Below are 18165 nucleotides of genomic sequence, written 5' to 3'. Positions count from 1 at the left end.
ATTACAATCCGAAAACGACAGATCACATTGTGAGGATGCTCTGACCTCGGGGCCAGTTCGAGATGTCACTTTCCTTGCCTTTTATCTTAACCATGCAATTTGCTGCAGAGGTGTTCACACCTGGACATGAGCCACATGGATACCAACTGAGTTGGAAACCTATGTGGGAATCGACGAGAAGCGACTCAATAAATTTTGCTAAACTCCATGTTGCTTATTAGAAATGCAGTTTCTTTTCACGTCAATCTAAAAGGCAGTTTCTGAACATAGTAACAGAAGTTACTACTCACCCCACCCCCACTCCGGGAGAGGTGCTAACTGCCCTTGAGTGCTTTTTGTTCTCGATGTGAAGAGCTCTCACGCCTGAGTCACCTTCACGTCTCTCGTTGCTGAGTGACTCACAAAGAAGGAGTTTCACCAGAGCTGCAACTGCCTCACTTTCCCACTCGCCCTCCCGTTTACATTTTCCTGCTCGTCAGTGATTTAAAGAAAACCCAAAGGATGCGATGTCATTCTGTAACCTCTCTGTCGATTCCTCCGTTTCAGTTCCAACACGGCTTAGAACTCGGGACGCACCTTAATACTAGCGACGTTATGAAAGTACAAGTCCAAATTTTCCTCTGAGAGTGTAATTTCTTTCATTGCTGTTGCTGATTGAATGAGTCACTATAACGTGCGAACTGATCCAAAACATGATTCAGGACCTCTGGTGCTAATTCTCGCATGTTGAATAACGACAGACAGCTTGCAAATGAGCCCTTTCAGAGACGTTTTGGGCAACATTTGACAGACAGACCAGTCCAGGAATCAGTGGTGTACTGTGACACCAGCGCATCAGCTTCTTCCCTGTCTTTGAACCAGCCCGCCTGCGCAAGGAATGCAAATTCGGTACTGCTTTTTGTGGAAGATTCAGAACGCGGTAACTACACTCTGAAACAGAATGGCATATGATCAGACCCAGGTTGGACAGAAACTTTGCAATGCTTTGCAAACTAATTAAATGGAATTGCATTACATTTCACAAAGAGAGCAGATTTGTTCGAGCAATTCCGCAGGCAGGTTTGCAGATGGGAAAGCAAGCAAGAAAGTCCATGTAAAAGGCTGCAGTCGACGAACAAAGCAGTTTCTGCCCAGTTTCGAACTGAGGACTTTTCGCGTGTTAGGCGAACGTGACGACCACTACACTACAGAAACAAGCCGCAGGCCGTTGCCCTGCGGCTCTGTGGCATCCAGCACTGAAAGTTGAAGCCATTCCACGTTTCACCTTTCTGTTTCCAATAGCTCGTTGTTGTCCAGGGTAATTGACATCTTGAAAAAGTTTTTTTAAAAAAAAGACACGTGAAATAGGTGACAACATATAGACAAGGATGTCGTTAATGTTTGGACGAGGTGGAAAAGGCTGGGACAACTTTCCCAGCAGCGTAACGGATGCGACATGATTTTATGGGAGGGTTGTGAACTGAGTATTTACATGTTTTACCCAAGCTGGGGTGAGTTGAAAACTCGAGAGCATAGGTTTAAGGTGAGTGGTCTGAAATTGACAAAGGACCTGAGGCACATTTCCCACTCACAAGGTTGTGCGTGTATGGAATGAGCTACCAGAGGGAGTGGAGGAGGCTATTGCACTCAGAAAATTGCAATGGTAATCGGGTGAGTTTCTGGGTAGGATGGGTTTAGAGGGATTGAGGCCAAATGCTGGGGAACGGGACTTGTTTAATTTTGGTTATGTGGTGAGCATGGATGAGATGCACCGAAGTATCTGTTTCCACGCGGTGTACCCCAATAACGTTGTGTTGCTTACACCGGTTTTAAAGGATTACTTTTTAGCGGAGCTTGCCGCCGCAGTCTGTGGCACAATCATTTAGTCTGTTCAACTGCTCACGGGAAAGGTAGTATTGTGAAACACTGCTGAAACGAACGTCTTCCTCACTTTTGCTCCGACTGACCGTACTTCGTGAAATTTTCCCAGATCCTCAGTTGAGGATTTTTGCTGCTGCAAGTTACCTCAGAACCCCTGTTAACTCGTAATGTATTGAGCGAATCGCAAACGGAAAACATTTAACAAGGAACACAAACAAAACGGGCATACCTAATGCATGTTCAGACAGAGCGAAGCATGAATGCTAAATGTGAGACAGTCCGAGGGCATGAGGCATAAAGTAATCTCACAACTAACAACAGGGCAATTCCAAACTACTCTTTCAAACATACTGCAGCCTTAGTGCACCACCACTTACCAGACAATGCTGAAAAGAGAGAAAGAAAGAATATAATAAGCAGGGGCCATAAAAAAAGGGAATTTCACCAATCACAGTCTCGATTAGATTACCTTTCCCTTCCGGTGTCTCCAAGATGGAAATGAAGGAAATAGGAGAAATTCAATAACATATGCATTGAAAAGATTTTTCCATTCGCCAGAAAGCCAAATAACGATGAATCGACTCACCGCAGGACTTTGACTCACAACAGCGATGAAATAACAGTCTCCATTCGCTTCCAGTTAATACTTAACTTGCTTGGAACGTAAAGCAACAGTCACGCTGTTTGCGATTTCCTGCACGGGAGGCAAACGCCATCATGACAGCAGAGAATCGTCCCAATATTCAGCACGTTTCCACAACACAGTCAATTCCCCTGGAAGCTAACGATTTTTACTTATGTTTTGAACATCAATAACGCAGCAGGGATCAAAGCAGCATTTGTTACAATGCTGCGGCGGTGAAGTTGATCAGCAGAAATGGCAGTGGTGGGATTCGAACTCACATCCCTTTCGAGACTGGAACTTGGCTCCAACGCTTTCGATCTCGCTGGCCACCTTATTGTAGGATAGATGTGGATGTCTTGAGAAGGTTCAGAGGAGGTTTATCAGGATACTGCCTGGACTGGAAGGCTTATCTTATGAAGAGACGTTGACTGAGCTCGGACGTTTTTCATTGGAGGAAAGAAGGAGGAGAGGGGACCAAATTGAGGTAGACAAGATAATGAGAGACATAGATAGAGTCGATAGCCAGAGACTTTTTCCAAGAGCAGAAATGGCTAACACGAACGGTCAACTTTTTAAGCTGGTTGGAGGAAAGTATAGAAGGGATGTCAGAGACGGGTTCTTTCCACAGAGATTTGTGAAAGCATGGAATGCGACGCCAGTAGCAGTTGCCGAAGCAAGGTCATTGAGGACATTTAAGAGACAGCTGAACATGCATATGGTCACAGAAATTTGATGGCGCATACATGAGGATCAATGGTCGGCACAACTTCGTGGGCTGAAGGGCATGTTCTGTGCTGTACTGTTCTACGTTCTATGTTCTAAATGTTATGTTGTTGCCTTGTTCTGTACTCCTTGTGCTAGCCAGACATTTCAGCACCATTAAAAGTACGTTACACTGACAACTTCATAACACTGGCATTTGCCAAGACAGTATATTTCACATAACATCGCTCTCTGTCAATCTCTTGTGCCTGAGATTTGAACAATCTCTGGTCTATGTTAATCAAAACGTCCCTCGTCTCATAACCTCAGATTTAACACGCCCCCTTATGTAAGTCATCAATATTAATTGATTCCTCACTGTGTTACTTAAGCACACGTTGAGAAGAAATAAAAATGAGAACAACAGTCACCTATGTGACTGCGATTTGACCCAATGTTGCTGCAACCAACCGATTCAGCTGTCAGTGAAATAGCTCACACCTTTCCTGTTCCAGTAATGTGGTAAGTTTTCATGAGTTGAATTAGACCCAGAATGATTTCAGAGGACACAATTTACTGGGATATAAAGACATGATGAAATACACGGGGGTTGGGGGGTGGCATATGGTGAGGAAGGATATGATCAGATTTCCCTTGATACAAAATCATTAGAGACAACAGAAATGAGATTTCCTGGGAGATAAAGACACGAGTAAAGGAAAGAAGGCGTTTAATGGGATGCTGGAATAGAGGAAGAATCACATGACACAAATCAGGAATGACTGAGTTCTGTCCTAATGGAGGTTTCCCAGCGGATTTGAGGATGGTAAGGGTAAATAAGAGGGAAATTAACTCGTTCAGGTGAATGTATAACTGAGTTCAGAGCTTCAAAACCAGCGAGGAACGACAAAGAGGTAGCACATACTTTTTATTCTGAGTTTTTGAAATCGGAGATGATTTTACAGAAAGAAAAAAAAACATTTTAGAAGATGATTCCAGCATATTTGAAAGGCCACATGCAGTCACACAAGGAGCAAATTTCACAATGACAGGGATTCTGGGAATCCTGGATGGGGCGGCAAAAGTGACACACTCACAAATTGTTTAGCGTTCATCGGAAATAAATTGCATAATACCTGCAACTGAACATGTTTAGTGTAAGAAGAGCTGGTGGTGTTGAAAGGTGTAGCTGCTGGTTTGACGTGAACTATTATACATTGTTAATGCACTGAGCTGTTTGTCTTAGCTTTGCATTAAATGGAAGCTGGTTAGCTCAGTCCACTGGCTAACTGGTTTATGGTATAGAGTGAGACTAACAACGTGGGATTAATTGGTGCACTGTCTCAGCTTGCCATAAGGAACATCATCTCCACTGCCTATGTGACCTGTAATATAATTGCGACTGTAGTGAGTAGGAATGGACCTGTCGATGTCAAGCATCATTATCATTGCTATCTGTTGCCTTGAACATTTGGTCACAATGACCAGGAACGGGACTGAGTCTATTTAATACTCAATGATCTCCTCCCGAAAAATCCAGCGACAAGACTCGTCCTTATTCCTGTTGGACTCCTCTGTTCTGCACAGTAGCAAAACCATTTGTCATAACTTTACCAGATTCACTGACAACATTCAGTCTACCCAAAGAGGTAAATCTAATTCCTTTCGAACGGTTTAATGAGCTGAGTGAGTTTGCAGCAAACAGGATTATATGAGACGAGTTTAACAGCCTTTCCAATGATGTAATCCAGAGCAGTGTCAGAGATTTGAAAAAGGCCAGCAAGTTAAAATATCACCTCTGTTTCTCGATCCACAGATGGATAATTACATGGGAAATATGTGCAGTTGTACGATTAATAATAGATACCTCTCCCAAAGACTGAACAATCCCACAAATCAGAAACTGGAGTTTTAGAATAGATGCTGCTACATTCGACATTATTCTTCAACTACGCTTCAGTCTGATCCTCCAATAATTCCAGATCAACATCAGTAAAAGCAGCTTTTGATAAGGATTGAAATTACTGCTAAAGCGTTTTTACATGCTGTAAAGTACCAAGCACTGATCAGTTGCTCCACTGGAGCCGCCGGCAGCAAGCCTATAGCATAGAACATAGAACGTAGAAAAATACAGTGCAGTACAGGCCCTTCGGCCCTCGATGTTGCGCCGACCAAAGCCTACCTAACCTACACTAGCCCAATAAACTCCATATGCTTATCCAATGCCCGCTTAAATGACCATAAAGAGGGAGAGTCCACCAATGCTACTGGCAGGGCATTCCATGAACTCACAACCCGCTGAGTAAAGAATCTACCCCTAACATCTGTCCTATACCTACCACCCCTTAATTTAAAGCTGTGTCCCCTAGTAACAGCTGAGTCCATTAGCGGAAAAAGGTTCTCACTGTCAACCCTATCTAAACCACTAATCATCTTGTACACCTCTATCAAATCTCCCCTAAACCTTCTTTTCTCCAATGAGAACAGCCCCAAATACCTCAGCCTTTCCTCATACGATCTTCAGACCATGCCAGGCAACGTCCTGGTAAACCTCCTCTGCACTCGTTCCAACGACTCCACGTCCTTCCTATAGTATGGCGACCAAAACTGCACACAATACTCCAGATGAGGCCGCACCAGAGTCTTATATAACTGCAACATGACCTCAGGACTCCGGAACTCAATTCCTCTACCAATAAAGCCCAGTACACCATATGCATTCTTCACAGCACTGTTTATCTGGGTGGCAACTTTCCGAAATCTGTGTACATGGACACTAAGATCCCTATGCTCATCCACACTACCAAGTAGCCTACAACTAGCCCAGTAACCCATCTTCTTGTTACTCCTACCAAAGTGAATGACTTCACACTTAGCTACATTGAACTCCATTTGCCACCTTTCTGCCCAGCTCTGCAACTTATCTATATCCCGCTGTAACCTGCCACATCCTTCTTTGCTGTCCACAACTCCACCGACTTTCGTGTCATCCGCAAACTTACTCACCCAGACTTCATGCCTCTCCTCTAGGTAATTTATAAAAATGACAAACAGCAATAGTCCCAAAACAGATCCTCGTGGAACACGGCTAATAACTGCACTCCAAGATGAACCTATACCATCAACTACTACCCTCTGTCTCCTTCCAGCCAGCCAATTCCTAATCCAAACCTCTAATGCACCCTCAATGCCATATCTCCATAGTTTTTGCATTAGCCTACCATGGGGTACCTTATCGAACGCCTTGCTAAAATCCATATACACCACATCAACTGCTTTACCCTCGTCCACTTCCTTGGTCACATTCTCAAAGAACTCAATAAGGTTTGTGAGGCACGACCTGCCCTTCACAAAACCATGCTGACTATCCTTGATCACATTATTCCTATCCAGGTGTTCATATATCCTATCCCTGACAATTCTCTCTAAGACTTTGCCCACAACAGAAGTGAGACTCACTGGCCTATAGTTACTCGAGCTATCTCTACTCCACTTCTTGAATAAGGGGACCACATTCGCTATCCTCCAGTGTTCTGGCACTATTCCCGTAGACAATGACGACATAAAAATCAAGGCCAATGGCTCCGCTATCTCCTCCCTAGCTTCCCAAAGGATCCTAGGATAAATGCCATCAGGCCCAGGGGACTTAACTATTTTCATCCTTTCCAGTATTCCCCAGACCTCTTCCCTACATACCACAAGGCCATCCATTCTAATTACTTGTGACTCAATATTCACATCAGCAACAGTGTCCTGTTCCTGTGTGAATACTGACGAAAAGTATTGATTTATGTCTCTCCAATTTCCTCCGCCTCCACGCACAACTTCCCACTACTATCCTTGACTGGACCGATACCTACCCTAGTCATCCTTTTATTCCTGGCATACCGATAGAAAGCCTTTGGGTTTTCCCTAATCCTACCAACTAAGGACTTTTCATGTACCCTTCTCGCTGCTCTTAGCTCTCTCTTTAGATCCTTCCTGGCTACCTTATAACTCTCAATCGCCCTAAATGAACCTTCACGCCTCAACTTTACATAGGACACCCTCTTCCCTTTCACAAGGGATTCCAATTCCTTATTAAACCACGGCTCGCTCACAAGACCCTTTACTCCCTGCCTGACTGTATATACTTATCAAGGACACGCAATAGCTGTTCCTTGAACAATCTCCACATATCATTTGTGTTCTTCCCTTGAAGCCTATTTTTCCAATCCACGCATCCTAAGTCATGCCTCACCGCATCATAATTTCCCTGCCCCCATCTATAACTCTTGCCCCGCAGTGCACACTTATCCCTCTCCATCACGACAGTAAAATTCACCGAGTTGTGGTCACTGTCCCCGAAATGCTCACTTACCTCCAAGTCTAACACCTGGCCTGGTTCATTACCTAGAACCAAATCCAGTATAGCCACACCTCTTGTTGGCCTCTCTACATATTGTGTCAGGAAACCCTCCTGCACACATTGGACAAACACCGACCCATCTAACGAACTCGAGCTATAGCTTTCCCAGTCAATATCTGGGAAGTTAAAGTCCCCCATAACAACCACCCTGCTACTTTCACTCTTCCCCTGAATCATCCTCGCAATACTTTCCTCTATTTCTCTCGGACTAATAGGAGGCATATAGAAAACTCCTAACAGGGTGACCTCACCTTTCCTATTTCTAACCTCAGCCCAATCTACCTCAGATGGCAAGTCTTCTCCATCGTCCTTTCCACTGCTGTAATACTATCCTTGACAAGCAATGCCACACCTCCCCCTCTTTTACCCCATCTCTGACCCTGCTAAAACATTTAAATCCTGGAACCTGCAACAGCCATTCCTGTCCCTGTTCTGCCCACGTCTCTGTAATGGCCAAAACATCGAAGTCCCAGGTACCAACCTACGCTGCAAGTTCACCTACCTCATTTCTTATACTTATGGCATTGAAGTATACACACTTCAAGCCACCTTCCTGTTTACAGGCACCCTCCTTCGAGATCGATGCCTTGTTCCTAACCTCCCTGCACTCAAGGTCATGTACACTAAAGCTACAGTCCAGGTTCCCATGCCCCTGCAGAGTTAGTTTAAACCCTCCCAAAGAGCACTAGCAAACCTCCCCCCAAGGGTACTGGTGCCCCTCAGGTTCAGGTGTAGACCATCCTGTTTATAGACGTCCCACCTTCCCCAGAAAGAACCCCAGTTGTCCAGAAACCGGAATCCCTCCCTCCTGCACCATCCCTGTAGCCACGCATTTAACTGTTTTCTCTCCCTTTTCCTCGACTCTCTATCACGTGGCACGGGTAACAAACCAGAGACAACAACTCTGTTCGTTCTAACTCTGAGCTTCCAACCTAGCTCCCTGAAAGTCTGCCGAACATCCTCACCCCTCTTCCTACCTATGTCGTTGTTTCCAGCGTGGACCACGATCTGGGGCTGCTCCCCCTCCCCCTTAAGAACCCAGAAAACACAATCAGAGACATCACGTACCCTTGAACCTGGGAGGCAACATACCAATCGTGAGTCTCTGTTGCCCCCGCAAAACCGCCTATCTGTGCCCCTCACTATTGAGTCCCCAATAACTATCGCTCTACCTTTCTCCACCCTTCCCTTCTGAGCAACGGGGACAGGCTCTGTGCCAGAGACCTGAACCTCGTTGCTTACCCCTGGTAAGTCATCCCCCCCTACAAGTATCCAAAACGGTATACTTGTTCTTGAGGGGAATGATCGCAGGGGGTCCCTGCACTGGCTGCTTCCTCCCACTACCCCTCACTGTCACCCATCTGTCTGCAATCTTTGGAGTAACTACTCCCCTAAAGCTCTGATCTATGACCACCTCTGCCTCCTCGCCTGCGCGCTAATATAAGAAAAAAAACCTTCCCAGGTAAGCTAGCGCGACACCAGCTTCCGGGTCCGCTAGGCGCTTACAAAAAACTTTAAGTTTTAGCCGTTAAAAAACAAAAACTGGACTATACCCGCGACTTAAAAAGAAACACCACCAGACAGCCGTTACCTACTTTTGCTGTGGGTCTGAAATGAAAGCTAAGGCAGAAAAGGCGGAACTGATATGTACATGCGACTTTTCGAGCATCAGCTTCAGGAAATGGGACACAGAATATTAATGCGCAAAATTGACTTGATTGAAAACTGGGTTTCTGTGTGTCGCTGCGTTGTTTACAGACAATGTTATATTATCGCTGTCACAGAGCTTCTCATTCCGTCTGCTTCAATTTAGCACAGAATTCGATTCAACACTTCATTAACTTACTTCTGCAAGTTCCTACAGACAACATGAAACAAACTGCACTCATCGTCAATCTTCACCATGGCTATAGTCAAGTATATGTTGCACAGTTTTCATGAATAATGAAGATAGAAGAATGTTATGCAAGAGTAAATTTAATTTCAGTTTAAATTGTAAAGTGATAAGAATCCAGAATAAGATACTGAATTTCTCAAATTTATGTTTATTACCGTGGCCAGCACTCTAGCCAGGCAAAGGGGAAATCTGTCCCTGAATCCCCAGCATGCACACGGCCGTTTGCTCCATGTGTGCAGCTGGAAAACTGTGTGAAGGAGCATGCAGTCTGACAGAGCGCCTGGGAGAATCCTCCACTGTCTGATCTAAAGCTGCATCAGGAGCTGTGTATCCCAGCTGTGAGAGCAGTGGGATAAAGGGCGGCGGGGGGGGGGGGGGACCTTGGTATTCCGTGGTGTGGATTCACATTGCCCACAACCTGTTATTGTTTAAAACTCTCTGTCAGAAACAGCACAGACCGAGAGGAATAGGAGGTGGTGTTGGGGGGGGGGGGGCGGGGGGGTGAGGTGGTGGGCGGCATTTAATCCGCCAACACTACCCCGCCATTTGATATCATTATGGCTGACCAAACATATCAATGTCTTTTCCCAGCCCATCTACATCAACCTGTCGCCCAAAGGGAAAAAGACACTGAATAAACTGAAAAGTTCTGTGTAACTGTGGGAGGGAAATGGGTTTAGAGACAGTGATCTTCTGCCGTGGGTTTTGTGAATGAGCAGCCGATTCGGGGCTGATCATGTTTCAAATGATATGATTCCCTCAAACCTAACCATCAACAAAGTGAGGAATCTTCTCTGGTCAGTAGCAGGGGCGACAACTCCAGACAATGGGATCTGATGATGAATCAGCAGAACAATAGTTGATTCCGCTGAAATCTGAATTAAACTCCGATTCTGGTGGGACTTAAAACCACAAACTTTGAATCGCAATCTTCATGCAGTAGATGTCCAACACGTCTTTCATTGTTCCACAGAGCTCCGCTAGGCTCCATGTTACTGCTCCCAAAGTTATGGTGTTCAAATTTTTCGTCAAGCATCTGTTTATCTTCGCCCCACTTTCCCATACCTGGTCATTGTCCGTGCATGTTCTAGCTCCTCAAGTGTTCGGCTAAATACTCCTGAAGTGTTTTGATGACTCTTAGCTTTTCCACACGTTCATACATGGAGTTCCAGACAAACAACACTCTCAGGGTGTAAACATTCTTCCTAAATCTTCTCTGAACATCCTCTTTCCAACGTTTTATATATATCCCTGGTTATTAACCCTTCCCATAAGAAGTTTATTCCTGTCACACGTATCTATCCCCTTTCTGTGCACCTTAATCAATTCCTCTCTAGTTTTCTCCGCTCTAAGATAAGGAGCCCCAGACGATATCATCTATCTTTGCAGAGGCGAGGGTGTAGTACTTTAAAAGCACAGCATGTCAGGAAGCATCCGCGGAGCAGGAGAGTCGATGTTTCGGGCATAAGCCCTTCATCAGGAATGAGACTTATCAATCGGAGTTGAGGGAGGGGAATGTGTTTGGTTGCCAGGGAGCTGGGAAAGCGATAGGTGGATGAAGGTGAGGGAGAATGTGATAGTTCAGAGGAGGGATTGATGGCTGGGTCCAGAGAGCAGTGCCTATTTGTAGGCATTGGACTGGGATAATGCATAGAGTTGAAATGAGGAAGCTGTTGAAATACACATTATCCCGTGTGGTTCCAGGGTCCTATGGTGGAATATGAGACGTTCCTCCTCCAGGCATCGGGTGGTAATGGAATAGCGGTGGCTTGTGCCCCGAAGCATCGATCTCCCTGCTCCTCAGATGCTATCTGACTGCTGTGCTTTTCCAGCACTACACTCTCGACTCTGAGCTCCAGCACCTGCAGCCCTCACTTTTGCTTACCTTCACAGGGGGAATGGTCGAGCTCAGGCACCAGATTGATAAATCATCTCTGACCACTCTCCCGTGAAAACACACGTTTCCTGAAGTCTGCCGATCAGAACAGAACAAAATTATCCAAAAAAAAGCAGAAATGTCTGAAAAACATCAGCATCTGGGGAGAGATTTCGAGCTAAACGATCCGCCTTTGGAACGAATGGTATGTCTAGGTGGTTCAGGAACGTGAAAGAAGGTGGACAGGGTCTAAAATGATTGAACTCGATGTTGGGTACGGAAGATTTCACGGTGTTTCAGCAGGAAATGAATTGCCCCTCTTCCAACTCGCGCTGTTCTATGCGGGAGCTCTGTAGCACAACAAACTGAAATGGAGGCATGGGAGCACAGTGGGATGTTGCAGTGACAGGAATCTCGAAGCTCAGGGTCTTTCTTTTTTGCTTGCAGACAGAACGTAGGTGTACACACGTTTGTCAGCCATTCTGTTTTTCTCTCCCCAGTCTCGATCAGATCACATTGTGAGCAGGAAATGCAGTTTGCTAAATTGAGTGATGGGCAGATAAATCACTGGAACCATACACATTGAGGAGAGACATCGTAAACGATCAACATTCCACCTTCTGGGATTTCGTGTGATGGTGCCAGATGGGGAAGTGCTGGGTGTCAAGGAGGATTGGACGATGGTGGACCGAAAGCAATTGTCCTGCATAGTGCACAATTCTTCTCGCGACATGTCCCTTCGAGAATGGAGGGCCAGGTATTAATAACCAGTACTTGGAATGGATCATCTGTATTGCTCAATAACAATGGCTTAACTGTCCACTTCCTTTTCAAATCACTTGACCCACAGCCTTGTATGTCTTGGCATCACAAATTCACATTTGAATACGTCGGAAAGTTATGTGGATTTCTGCCTCTCCATTCCTTGCATACACTGTGTTCCAGATTTCAACCACCCACCATTTGAAAACGTTTTTCCACACATTCACTCTAATCTTTCCGCCTCTGAACTTAACTCGATGGCCCCCCGTGATCGAAGTCTTCATCAAAGTGTAACATGTATTTCTGTCAATATATTCATATCCATCAGTACTTTGTACACCTTAATTATGTCCCCCCACAATCTCATCTGCTCTAAGAAAAAACAACTCCAGTTTACCCAATCTCTCTTCTTCAGCACCGACAATATCCTGGCAACTCTCCCCTGCATAACTACACACAATAGTCTCGCTAGAGCCGAATGAACAAGTGAAATAAATGATGCAGAATTCGACAGAAACTGGTGTTTTTGAATAAAGTTTCTTTTCCTTAATGCTGCTCTGTGCCCTTTTCCTATGCCTAATGTTTCAATAATCGCTGATCCATGTCAGTAGAAGCTGCAACATGAGGATTGATCTCACAACTGAGGTATTGAAATGGATCAACTGATTTGTACGCCCCAATGGTAAGACTTGGGCATGGTCACCCAGAAACAATGACCACAGCAGCATAAACTGAACAGAGTCAATGTGAAAGTGATTGTAAGGGAAATGGGAGGGGAACAATAGGCAATCGGTGCAGGAGTAGGCCATTCTGCCCTTCGAGCCAGCACCTCCATTCATTATGATCATGGCCGATCATCTTTAATCAGTATCCTGTTCCTGCCTTATCTCCATAACCCTTGATCCCACTATCCTTTACAGCTCTATCCAACTCTTTCTTGAAAGTATCCAGAGACTTGGCCTCCACTATCCTCTGGCGCAGAGCATTTCACAAACGCACCACTCTCTGGGTGAAGAAGTTTCTCCTCAACTCTGTTCTAAATGGCCTACCCCTTATTTTTAAACGGTGTCCTCTGGTTCTGGACTCACCCATCAGCGGAAACATGCTTCCTGCCTCCAGAGTGTCCAATCCTTTAATAATCTTACATGTCTCAATCAGATCCCCTCTCAGCTGTCTAAACTCAAGTGTATACAAGCCCAGTCGCCCCAATCTTTCAACGTCAGATAGTCCCGCCATTCCAGGAATTGACCTTGTGAAGCTACGCTGCACTCCCTCAATAACCAGAATGTCTTTACTCAAATTTGGAGACCAAAACTGTGCACAATATTCCAGGTGAAGTCTCACCAGGGCCCTGTATAGCTACAGAAGAACCTCTTTGCTTCTATACTGAAGTCGTCTTGTTGTGAAGGCCAGCATGCTATTAGCTTTCTTCATTGCCTGCTGTACCTGCATGCTTGCTTTCATTGACTGATGTACAAGAACACCTAGATCTCGTTGTACTGCCCCTTTACCAACCTGACTCCATTTAGGTAGTAATCTGCCTTCCCGTTCTTGCCAACAAAGTGGTTAACCACACATTTATCCACATTAAACTGCATCTGGCATGCATCTGTCCGCTCACCGAGCTTGTCCAGGTCATCCTGTAATCTCCTAAATTCTCCTCACATTTCACCCTGCCACCCAGCTTTGTATCATGAGCAAATTTGCTAATATTACTTTAAATACCATCATCTATATCATAAATGTATATTGTAAAAAGCTGTGGTCCCAGCACTGATCCCTGCGGTACCTCACTGGTCACCGTCTGTCATTCAGAAAGGGAGCTGTTTATCACTCCTCTTTGTTTCTTGTCAGCCAACCAATTTTCAATCCCAGTCAGTATTTTGCCCCCAATACCATGCGCCCTTATTTTTCTCACTAAACTTAAAAGAGGTAAGTGATTGCACGAGGGAGGGAATTCTCCGAGAATGGATGTGTCTGAATCCTGATATATGACTCGCAGAGACGTGAGAGAGAGGGAGGGGGATGGGGTTTGACGGAAAAAAACCTCATAATCTCAGGGAATGCTTTCATGTAAAATCAACTAATTTCTTTCTGTGTTTCTTCAGCATGAGTCACAAGGACTAAAATGCAGTGACTCCGATTCGAACGAGCTTACTGCGGCCACAATGCAGAATATGTTAACATTCAAACTATGCAGACAGATTAGATTACTTACAGTATGGAAACAGGCCCTTCGGCCCAACAAGTCCACACCAACCCGCCGAAGTGCAACCCACCCATACCCCTACATTTACCCCTTACCAAACACTACGGGCAATTTAGCATGGCCAATTCACCTGACTCGCACATCTTTGGACTGTGGGAGGAAACCGCAGCACCCGGAGGAAACCCACGCAGACACGGGGAGAACGTGCAAACTCCACACAGTCAGTCGCCTGAGTCGTGAATTGAACCCAGGTCTCAGGCGCTGTGCGGCAGCAGAGCTAACCACTGTGCTACCACGCCCACTAAAGTCAGCAATATATGCAGTGACAGAGGATATGTTAGGAAGAGTAGCAGATACACAACAGGAATATTAGGCGAACGATAGCAGACATGTGGGATACACAATTTGCTGAAATTTGAATTCGCTATCCTCAGATGCTGTGGTGGTTACATCGAGTACTGCATGTTGATGACTGATTTTGATAGATTTCCAGGGAAAAACAGGTTCATGGGATGGTTTGGATATTGTTGCAATGTATGTTTCAATAACAATGCGTTATTAACAATATGTTAACAATAGTTTCCTAGAACCAGAATCAGACAAATTTGTTTCGCAGCTGCGAATACCTAACCAGACGTGGCGATGGAAATGAGCACGTGAAGCTATTCTGGTGCCTCAGTGACATGATTGGCAAAGGCCCGGTCATAGAGTCATCGAGATATACAGCAAGGAAGCAGACTTTTCGGTCCATGCCGTCCAGATATCCCAACTCAATCTAGTCCCACCTGCCAGCACCCGGCCCATATCCCTCCAAACCCTTCCTATTCATATACCCATCCAGATGTCTCTTAAATGTTGCAATTTGTACCAGCCTCCACCACTTCCTCTGGCAGCTCAATCCATACACACACCACCTTCTGTATGAAAAAGTAGCCCTTCAGGTCTATTTTATATCTTTCCATTCTCAAACTAAACCTATGCTCTCTAGTTCTCGACTCCCCGACCCCATGGAAAATACTTTGTCTATTTATCTAAGTGCATGCAATGCTGAGGCTGGGAGTGCTTCTGGTCAAAGGCGGGGTGGAAGCGCATATTGGTCTCAATGTATTATATTATTAAGATTCGGCAGCAGCATTAACCTCCACTGAGAATTGGCTCGGAGGAAACGGGCTGGAGCCTTCAGTGAGAGGTCGATGAATCGAAAGCATTCTCAGAGATTTTCCTTCACAAAGCGATAATTTCTTACTTTGGCAGTAAGAACTGCTTTTGCTCACATCGTCTCGACATCAGTCTCTTGCTCCAGTAAACACTCCAATCCAGCGTACATTGCTTCCGTTCCAACAGAGAAACGTGTCGTATTCTCCCTCCATCTGGGATAATCTGAATTTACACTGTCATTCGTTGAATGGAGAAATGCAGTAGGGAGTTGTCAGTGCAGTGGCGATATATTGGGCTAGTAATCTTTGGAGACTGGAATGTGGCAGCTGCTGTTATTTAAATTCGATGAAGAAAATAGACCCAATCTCAGGAACAGAGACAATAACTTTAGTTTACAGAACACACATTCATTCATGTCCCTTCGAAAGGGAAATCTGCCAACCATAACGAGTCCTGTCAACATGTGACTCCAGATCCACAACAACGTGATTCACCCACGAATGCCATCTGACTCAGTTCAAGGTGAATTAAGAATGAAAAACAAATGCTCTTCAGACCAATGATAACAACATTCCGCGGGAAAAGGGAAGAATAAAAATACATGGACAACGGGGAAAATGGGAATAGTGTCTGTGTGGAAACGAACTCAACCGATTATCAAACCAAATAAACACAATGATACCCGTAGCACCAAGAAGTCAAGGCCATGGGGTGAATGCAGGAAGGAATTCAATTACCCGCTGAGGTGTAAACTGACTTGCTCAGTCACAATGTACTCAGGTAATTCACCACTCCCATATGTGAGAATTGATCACTCAGGAGACCAACAGATAGAGTCAGCAGCAATTTTACAAATGACAACAGGAGCTCGATTCTGCTGTTATTGCAACTGTTTATCCCAACCAGCAATGAACCATGTTTGGATGCCTGTTTCCAGTAGAGTTCCACTGTTTTCTGATGGATACCAATGATTTAGACTTAGTTGTAGGAGCCATGATTCAGAAGTTTGCTGATGATGCAACAATTGGTCGTGTAGTTGACTATGACGAAGAATGTCAGAGACTGCAGTGATGTATCAATCAGGTGGAATGGAAAATGGCGAATTGAACTGAATCCAGACAAATGAGTGTTAACGAAATTGGGGAGATAAAACATAACAGTGAGGATTCTGTGTGGTGTAGAGAGACAAAGATATCTTGTCGTGGACATCCATGATCGCTGAACATCAATGGACAGGGGAATCAGTTGGACGGAAGTGCACACTGTAGATGCTGAAGATCAGAGTGAGTATTAGAATGGTGCGGAAGAAGCACAGCAGGTCAGGCAGTATTCGAGTTGCAGGAAGAAATGACGTTTTGTACAAAAGGCCTTCATCAGGTATAAGGCTGGGAGACTCTAGTTTGGCGAGCTAAGTTGGGGTGGGGCTTGAGAGAATTTAGCTGAGAGTGCAATGGGTGGGTGGAGGTGGGGATGAGAGTGTTAGGTCGGAGAAGAGGGTGGCAAGGATAGGTGGGAAGGAAGTTAAACAGGTGGGACAGGTCATGGGGACAGTGCTGAGCTGGAAAGTTGGAGCTAGGTTAAGGAGGGGGGAGAGGAAATGAGGAAACTGGTGAAATCCACATTGATGCTAGGCGGTTGAAGTGTCATGAGGCAGAAGATGAGTCATTCTTCCTCCAGGGTGGTGAGGGAGCGGTGGTGAAGGAGAGCAAGGACCCTCATGTCCTCGGGAGAGTGGCGGGGGCGGGGGGGATGGGTGTTGAAGTGTTTGGTCACGAGGCGTTGGGGTTGATTGTCGCCAGTGTCCTGGAGGTGTTCTCTGAAGCGCTCTGTGAGAAGGTGTCCGGTGGCCCCACTGTAGAGGAGACTGCATCGGGAGCAATGGATGCAACTAATGATATGTGTGGAAGTGCAGGTGAAACCTTGGTGGATGTGGAAGTCTTCCTTGTGGCAGTTGGCGGAGGTGGTGTGTGTGTGTGTGTGTGTGTGTGGGGGGTGGTACAGGTTTTGCAATTGTTGTGGAGACAGATGAAGGTGCCGGGAGGGAAGGGTGGGCCATTGGAGGGCGTGTACTTGACTCGGTAGTCCTGGAGGGAAAAGTCTTTGTGGAAAGTGGATGGGATGGGGAGGGAAAAATATCCCTGGAGGTCAGAGTTGCTGATATTTTTTACAAACCCACTGACTCCCACAGCTATCTGGATTACACCTCCTCCCACCCCACCTCGTGAGCAAATGCTATCCTGTGTTCCCAACTCCTCCGCATCAACCACATCTGCTCCCAGTGGACCTGTTCCACCACAGAACACACCAGATGGCCTCCTTTATTCAAGACCAGACTTTCCCCTCCCCTGTGGTTGAAGATGCCCTCTAACACATTTCATCCATGTCCCGCACCTCCATCCATGAACTCCACACCTCCAAACACAACAAGAACAGAACAAGGTCTTCGCCTTACATTCCACCAACTTCCACATAAATCACATCAGCTGACATTTTCACCATCACTAAATTGACCCCACAACCAGGGATATATTTCCCTCCCAAAATCTATCCGCTTTCCTCAAAGGCCTTTTCCTCAGCGACTACCTACTCATCTCCATGCCGTCCAATGTCTAACCATTCCCTCCCAGCACCTTTCTCTGCCACCGCAGGAATTGAGAAGACATCCAAT

General features: G+C 45.5%; 1 non-coding gene across 1 annotated transcript; it reads right to left on the bottom strand.

Annotated features, from left to right (window-relative positions):
* Nucleotides 1–1121: 1121 nt before the first annotated feature.
* trnav-aac (transfer RNA valine (anticodon AAC)) lies at nucleotides 1122–1194 on the bottom strand. The gene has a single exon. It is a non-coding gene; the product is annotated as a tRNA-Val (tRNA).
* Nucleotides 1195–18165: the final 16971 nt, after the last annotated feature.

The sequence above is a fragment of the Hemiscyllium ocellatum genome, chromosome 19, assembly GCF_020745735.1.
Source record: "Hemiscyllium ocellatum isolate sHemOce1 chromosome 19, sHemOce1.pat.X.cur, whole genome shotgun sequence".
Classification (NCBI taxonomy): domain Eukaryota; kingdom Metazoa; phylum Chordata; class Chondrichthyes; order Orectolobiformes; family Hemiscylliidae; genus Hemiscyllium; species Hemiscyllium ocellatum.
Note: the sequence above shows the minus strand (reverse complement) of the source record. Positions and strands in the feature narration are given on the sequence as shown.